Source organism: Drosophila subobscura, chromosome A (assembly GCF_008121235.1).
Source record: "Drosophila subobscura isolate 14011-0131.10 chromosome A, UCBerk_Dsub_1.0, whole genome shotgun sequence".
In the NCBI taxonomy this organism is placed as follows: Eukaryota; Metazoa; Arthropoda; class Insecta; order Diptera; family Drosophilidae; genus Drosophila; species Drosophila subobscura.
Window position 1 is genome coordinate 16,369,217 of NC_048530.1, and position 7,802 is coordinate 16,377,018.

Genomic DNA, 7,802 nt, shown 5'->3' on the forward strand with positions numbered 1-7,802 from the left:
ATTGTCTGTTGGAGAATATACGAGAATTTTGTAGTTGGAAAACTGAACATTTTACCACGCATTGGATGGTCGTCGTTTTTATGCCTTCCAAAATCCAATTACTCCGCAACCTTATCTAACCACAGGGTTAGATAAAATTGGTTAAACCCATGGAAAGTTTATGAACAAATATTTTTCCACCATTTTTCAATGAAAAAGTATGCAAGGCAGGAAGACAGCCAAGATCGGGGCATTATTCGCAAAGTGGCATACCGATATGCACATAAATATGTAAGTGTGTACACACGTGCACATTTATGTATGGTGTGCACACACACAAGTTAGAAGCTTACAATAATTACCGCAAATTGATGGCCTAATGTGACATCGGTTGCAGCCAATGGATTGTTAGGTTAGGAATTAATGGTGGCCGGCAGCGCCCGCACCCACCACCACCACCGCCACCACCTGTTCCTCATCCTCCTCCGCCGCCTGCTGCTCTTTCTCCATGTCTACCTCCACACCCACCCCCCAGCACATTCCGACAAAATGTAGAGAGAAATAAACCGTACACAGATCTCTCTGTGTATATGTGTGTACATATGTATGTATGTAGGTATGTATGGGTGGGTGTTCGAACAAAAGCAATGCGAACAACAGCAAAGCAAATCAACAAAAAAAAGCCAACAAAATTGTTCGTATGTATGCGAGAGTTCTTTGTTTGTGTGTGTGTGTGTGTGTGTGTGTGTGTGTGTGTGTATGTATGTCGAGACACACAACTTGAATAGTCTCCTGTCGAGGCCCCGCTTCGACGACGCGCCACGCCACGTGATGGGAAAGGTAGAGCGAAGCGAGAGGCAGCAACAGCGACGCGAGCACACACACACAAACACACACACTTTTTTGCCTGCTGTTGGTGTGCGAGTTAATGGCATGAGCAGGGGCGTAGGCGGGAAGGTACGGGAACGGGACCCATCTAGCCTGGCTGAGGGGTGGCATAGGCAACGGGGTTGTTTTTGCTAGGGGCAGGGTGGGTGGGCAAACGGTAGTGTGTGTATGTGGGATGGGAATGCTGCTGAACAGGGCACCGTTCCAACTTCTCTTCGTGTCCGTTTTCGTTTCGTGCTCGTGTTCGTGTTCCCAACTTCGTTTCCTTCCGTTCGCTTCGATTCCCATTTAATGGTTTTATTCTGTGGAGTGGCAAAAGGAGAGACGGGGTGGGGTGTTTGGTCTTCCTTTGGTTTCATCTTCTGTTTGCTTTCCAGTCCAGTCCATTTACACTTTTCCTTCTCTCTTGATCCTTTGTTGTGCCGTCTCCTGCTGCTGATCGTGCTTCTCGCTTACCTTTTTTGCCGCTTCTTTGCCACTGAGGTGACTTTGCCTCCTACCAACACGTAATTTCTTCTATTGCCATTTATTTTGTCATTTCCCTGTGTCTTTTGCACTGTTCCTATAATCAATGTTGCCAAGGATTCATTTTAGCAGCTTCTTGCCAACGGTCCACTCTGCAAATCGTCTCTCACTGTTCATGTCGCTGCGCTGTTCTTCGCTTTTTAATCTCCTTTTACGGTTTCTCCTGCTTACATGTGTATGGAAACATGTGTGTACATGTGTGTGTATGTACGTAAATATTTAGATATGTATACATGCATGCACCTTCGCTCGTTTTGTTTTCATTGAAATATTAAATTTCTTTATTCTATTCACTGAACATTTTATTAGTCTCTGCTCCTATTTTCCCCTTACTCTTCTCCCATCACTTTATCGGCTAATCCTGGCATCGCTTGGTGGCCCTTTCTTGCTTAATAATTTCCATCTGCTTCTTCTATCGTCTGCTGTTCCATTCCTTATCCTTTTTCTTCCTCTCCCAACAGCATTTGTTGCTTCTCTTTCTTCCGTTTGCTACTTCTTCACCATGGGTGCCACCAATTTTACTGTCATGGAAACATAAATATGTATGTCCATATGTACATACATACATACATATGTAAAATGCGAATTGTATATCTTATGGCATGCCATTATTATTTATGTATGTACATATATGCATACATACATACATTTGTACATCGTACATACAAATGCACAAACTCCTACATACCTCTGTAGGTTTCCATGAATATCTATGCAGCTTTTGAATGCGAAAGCACAACGAAATGTTGTGTGTGTGCGCAAAGGGGGCGTGTAGTGGCGGTGGGTGTGGGGAAAGTGGGTACGAAAAATACGAAAATTTAATGCACTTTTCTCAAATTTCTCAAAGTGGAATCTATGCTGCGGTCGATGCTGTTAGTGTGTGTGTTTGTGTGTGTTTCTGCTGCGGCTGCCGTCGACGTTGGCAGCGACAGCGTCAGAGAGCAGAGAAACAGCAATAACATAACGGCGACGACCTTCGGCTGCGCTGCACTGCTGTTGGAGCCGATACCCTTACATCCAAGAGCATATTGGTTTTCGCAAGGTAATAGAAATACCTGCAAATGTATACATATAAGTGTATAAATAAAAAAATTATTTTTCGGCACAGAGCTAAATACATATGTTGAAATTTATTTGTAATAAGTTGTTTAATTTTGACTCTCGGTGTAACTTTCCATTGAAATTTCCATTTGTATTTTACATGCGAGACGCGAATGACAGAGCTGAAAGGGTATTAAAAGCTTCTGTCATCAAGAAAATGTTTCAACTTCTTGTTGCTGTTGCTTTTTGGGTTCGTTGGTTGTAGCTGCTTTTGCTTCTGTTGTGGCCCTCAGATATGTATTGGCCATGTGCATATGTATGCATGAGTGTATGTACATATGTATATGTACTTACATATGTACATACATATGTATGTATTTATTTATTTGCATGTGATAACATTTATTTAAATAAGAAATATTTCGTAGGTAAAGATGAAATCAGCATACATATTTACATTTTTCTGTACATATCTCCATCCTATGTACATCTTTCTCTCTCTCTTTCTCCTTACCTAACCAGCTGCGACTTTAAGTTGTCTCCTTCTCTATCTCCCGTCCCTCTCCGCAATGCTTTTTCTCTATCTTTCTCTTTGTGAGTAGCTTTTTTGGAGTGTAGAGCGGGAGGGAGAGAGCGCGCAATAATTTGACCTTTTTTTCTGCCACCAAGAAGACTGAGCTGGAGAGATCATTGCAGATTATGTACATGTATACATATGTACATATATGTATGTACAGTCATGTGTATACGCAAATGTATGTATTTGTGCACACATACATGCACGTGTATGTATGTATGTGTATCTTTCAGATACAGGCACACAGATTTATATCTCGTATTCTCTTTTTTGTTTCAGTTTCGTTGATTTCCTTTTCATTGCTTTTATGGCTTCATTTTGGCGTTCGTTCGTTCGTTCATTCGTTCATTCGTCTTTTGTTTCATTCTTTTTTCGGGTTTATTTTTTAATTTTTCCCAATTTCGCTTGTGCATATGTATGTGTGTGTGTGTGTGTGTGTGTGTGTGTGTGTGTTTGTGTATCCAGAAGATAAATTTTGTTTGCGCTTTGTTTCTAGGCAGCAAACATTTTCCCATGGAATCGATTCAAGATGAACATATTTTGGAAGGAGCGGGTGTGGTGGGTCTTTGGGTGTTGTCGCTCTCACAACAAGTGGAAGTGGATGCCAAAAATCTGCACTTTGCAGATGTGTGTAACGCCCCAACCCCACTTCCCCCACCCGCGAACCCTTTTTGCGCCATTATTGCACCTCCCATTACCCTCTGTATGATGGTTCAACCGACTTTTGCGAGCTTGTAAATATGCAAATAAACTCACGGATCTTTCTGAATGGTTAAAATCCTAATGGGATTTTGACAAGGACTTTGCATTGCACTCCTTATCTGATGATGTTTAACAGTTTTCGGAAAACCTAAGGTTTAAACTTGAGTAAAAGATCCATCAAAGATTATCTTCCTGGCGTAGGTAAATAAGTCTAAAAATTTACCCATCGATTGATATGAATTGATGCAACTATTTTGCCACAGAGAATCCCATTAAAACCAAATACATGTCGAGTGCATGACATTTTGTTAGAATGCCATCGAATTTGCTTTCTTTCTCTGCGTTGGGGGAGTACATCATAATCGTAATATCCTTTGAAAGGGTAATGCATATTTAATGTTCAGGCTTTGTACTTTTGCATCACCTTAATGCCAACAGCTTTTCTTTTCCACTCTCCTCCATCTCACTTTTTCAGTGTTTGCTTGAAATCTTTCATCGTTTTTCGTGGTTCAAAAAAATGTATAAATGGAAAATATGTAAAAGTCTGTACATACATATGTACATACATACATATGTACATATGTATGTACCATGTGAATCGATTTTATTTCTTTATTTATTTCTTTATTATTTATTCATTTTATTTCTTTATTTCTTTGTGAGCCAAGCCAGCGCTGAACGGTGCAAAAAGACAAAAATCTTACCACACAACAGCACACACACACACCCACACACACAGAACACAAACAAAAAGCTACGCACATAAAACATACACATGCACTCAGGCATATGTATGTACGTATGTACATATATGTATGTAAATACATACATACATACATAAAAGCAAATGCGAAGCAACAGCATAAAGCAAAAGCGCCAAAAGGCAAAGCTGAAAGCGAATACACACAGATGTACGTACACATGTACACATCTATGTATATGAATATGTATACATACACAAGTACATACATATGAAAAACCAATTTTCTTTTTACTCTTCGGTTTCTGTGTATACGAATCGATGATACCCAAAAACGCAGGGCCAGAACGAGACGGGATGATAAATGATTGGTGGATAAGCGATGGAGGCATTAGTAAGTGACGTGAGCGAAGGAAGAGAGGGGAGAGCCCGGCACAAAAAGCGAAAAATACGAAATAAAAATTCTATTTCTGACTGGACCTCCGAGGTCGCCCCTTTAGATACTCAGAGCCAAGGATCACAGTAGGTTTCCTTTTCTCAAACTCACATTTTTCCGAGTTCAAGCGCATAAATCATTACCTGGCAAACTTCAAATTGTTTACATTTCAAATTGAGAAAACGAAACATGCCATTTGGCACTTTGCTGGCCAGAAAATTTCTAAGAAAAGTGAACCTGCGTGGAGAAAAGCACATGGGACGATGCCATTATTTGTCCATCTGTCTACTGGCTGGTGGGTAGCTCAAGGTTGGATTGCTTTATGTACACGTTAGGTATCAGCTTTGCTTTACTTTCATCTGATAAAGGATTATGTTGTAGAGCCCTGCATTAAGTCTGCCTCTTTGGACGCAGAGTGAGCGAGAAAAAACAACGAAACTTCCATTATAATTCATTATATTACAGCAAGATCTGGTTATAAATTATGCACTTTAAAGTATGTAAAATAATCCTACATACTTACAGCATCTTCCATTCCGTTATAGTGCTATTTGCAATCAATTTAGGAGACAATTTTCCCAGGTAAGCCTAGTAATTGCACTCAGGTAGAATGCGAAGCGAGGATCAAGCTTTAGGTGGCTGCTCAATTGATTTTGCACAATCAGGTAGGCCGAATTTCAGGAGTATCTGTATGCATACATATGTACATATTTATTTATGTATGTAAAAATTGAAGCATGTAGTTGTAGTTAGGGTAATGGAAGCAGGGATAATAATGATGAGTAATCAAGGGTTTACCCTAATCTGAGCGTAAGAACACATCCGACGTCATGAGCCCTCGCAAAGGTAATTCCCCTAATCCATACATGCATAATACATGGGTACATACATATGTATGTACGTTCATACATATGTGCAAATATACAAATTTATGTACAATTTTATGTACATGAAGCGGACTTCTTCTATCACCTCTTCTTTCTCCGCAACTATTACTGTTAGTTTTATTTCAACTACAACAAATTCACACGCAAAACAAAACAACGAAGGAACAAGTAAAGCAAAACAAAACTAAAAACAATTAATGAGTAAATGATGACAGCTGGTGTTGAGTTTCGTATTATCTAGAAAGTTGTGCAATTCCCAATGTAAATTCCCATAATTCATGATTCACGCTTGCTAACAATAATGATGCATACATATGTACAAATGTACATACATACATTCATATGTGTGTGTAAATAAGTATAGAAATACACGAATGTATGAACTTACATATAAATATGTTTGTACATAAGTACATACATATGTAATTACATACTTCTGGATAAGGCAACAAGTCGCTGGAGTAGGCTGGGATCAGCTGTCCTGCTAGTTAATATTGAAAGTCGTTGGATTAATCTCACAGTTCGCTGGTATCAACTGTACTTCTACCTTACATTTCAATGCCTTGGGAGCAACTGTACTTGTACATATGTATGTATGTATGTACATATGTATGGATGTACATAAATTTTCAGGTCGCTGCGTCTAGCTGTACTTTTCGCAGTTTTCTTCTCATCGGCAAGCTCCTTCAGCAACAATACCCCTTATGCTTCCCCCCTCTCCCTGCTCCTAGCAGTTTTTGTATCTGCCCATCCCTTTCTTTCCCTCCCCTGCATGTTTCCCTTTTCAATGTTCCCCTCTTCTCCAGCAACAGTAGCAGTAGCTTTTTTTTAGGCATCTCCGAGAAGGAAAGAATTCCCACAACTCTCACTCTGTCTCTCTCTTCCACTCTAACTCTCTCTCTCGCTCTCTCTCTTGCTCTCTCCCTCTTCCACTGCTGCTAATTTACCAACATGAATTGGCAAAAAGAAAAAGCAGAGAAACTAAAACAGGAAAAGCAGACAGAAAAGCAACAAAAACAAACAAAAAATGTTTATACAAAAAGCAAACACGCAAAAAAAATTGTTTTGCTGCGCTCTGCTGGCGTCGCTGTCGCTGTCGGCGTTGTTCGTATTTTAGAGCTGCTTCTAATCGGTACATCCGTTCCTGGATGTCAGTCCCTGCCACTAGATGGCGCCAATGATCAAATTTTCCAGCTAAACACTTAAGATGCAGCAGCGCCAGCGCCGAGATCCCGACCCTGGCTGTCACTTTACAACTCTGCCCGGGTGTGTGTTATCAGACACACACACACACACACACAGTGGGAGACAGAAACCCACCTGAACAGCTCTGCCCGCTCATAACGGGGCTTTTGGTTCTAGCATGCGGAAGCGTCGCGTCTCTGCGCCCCCGTTTCTTAATGTGTCTAACCTGGGAAAGAATGTACATATGTATGTACGTAGCTCTATTTGGGACGCTGTCCCCTTTAACGCTGCAAAATCATCTCCGGCACCTGAAGCAGCCCGTCCGTGTCCAAGAATCGGATGCATTGACAACGGTGACGACAACTCCGCGGCCGCTGCCGACATAGGCAGCGACAGAGCCAGCAGCAATGCAGACAGCGCGGCTCGGCGACGGCCTCCGCTCTATCTACATAGCTGTGAATGGAAGGCAACATAGCGCCAGCCAAGCAGACACTGGCAATGCCTTGCAACTCAAGGTCGCTGCGTGCCGATAATGCTGAAAATATTTACACGACAATGCAGAATATTCTTTAATGTAGTTTAGCTATTAATATTAGCTGTTGGCCGATAGGAAAATGTTAAAGTTCGAGATAGTAATTTGGATTCAATCTGGATTATAATACACAAAATATTCATTTTATAATTAATAAGCTAAATATGCGTTTTTTCCAACAAATAAACAGTGGCAACTGTAATATTTTCCTGGTAAATGGAAAAAATTTATTTTATTATTACCAACAAGTTTTCAATCAACCAGCAAAAACAAATTGGCCCCAACGCTCCCCTGTAGGGCATCGCCACAGAAATGCTTTAATATTGATAACAATAATAAAACAACAAGGA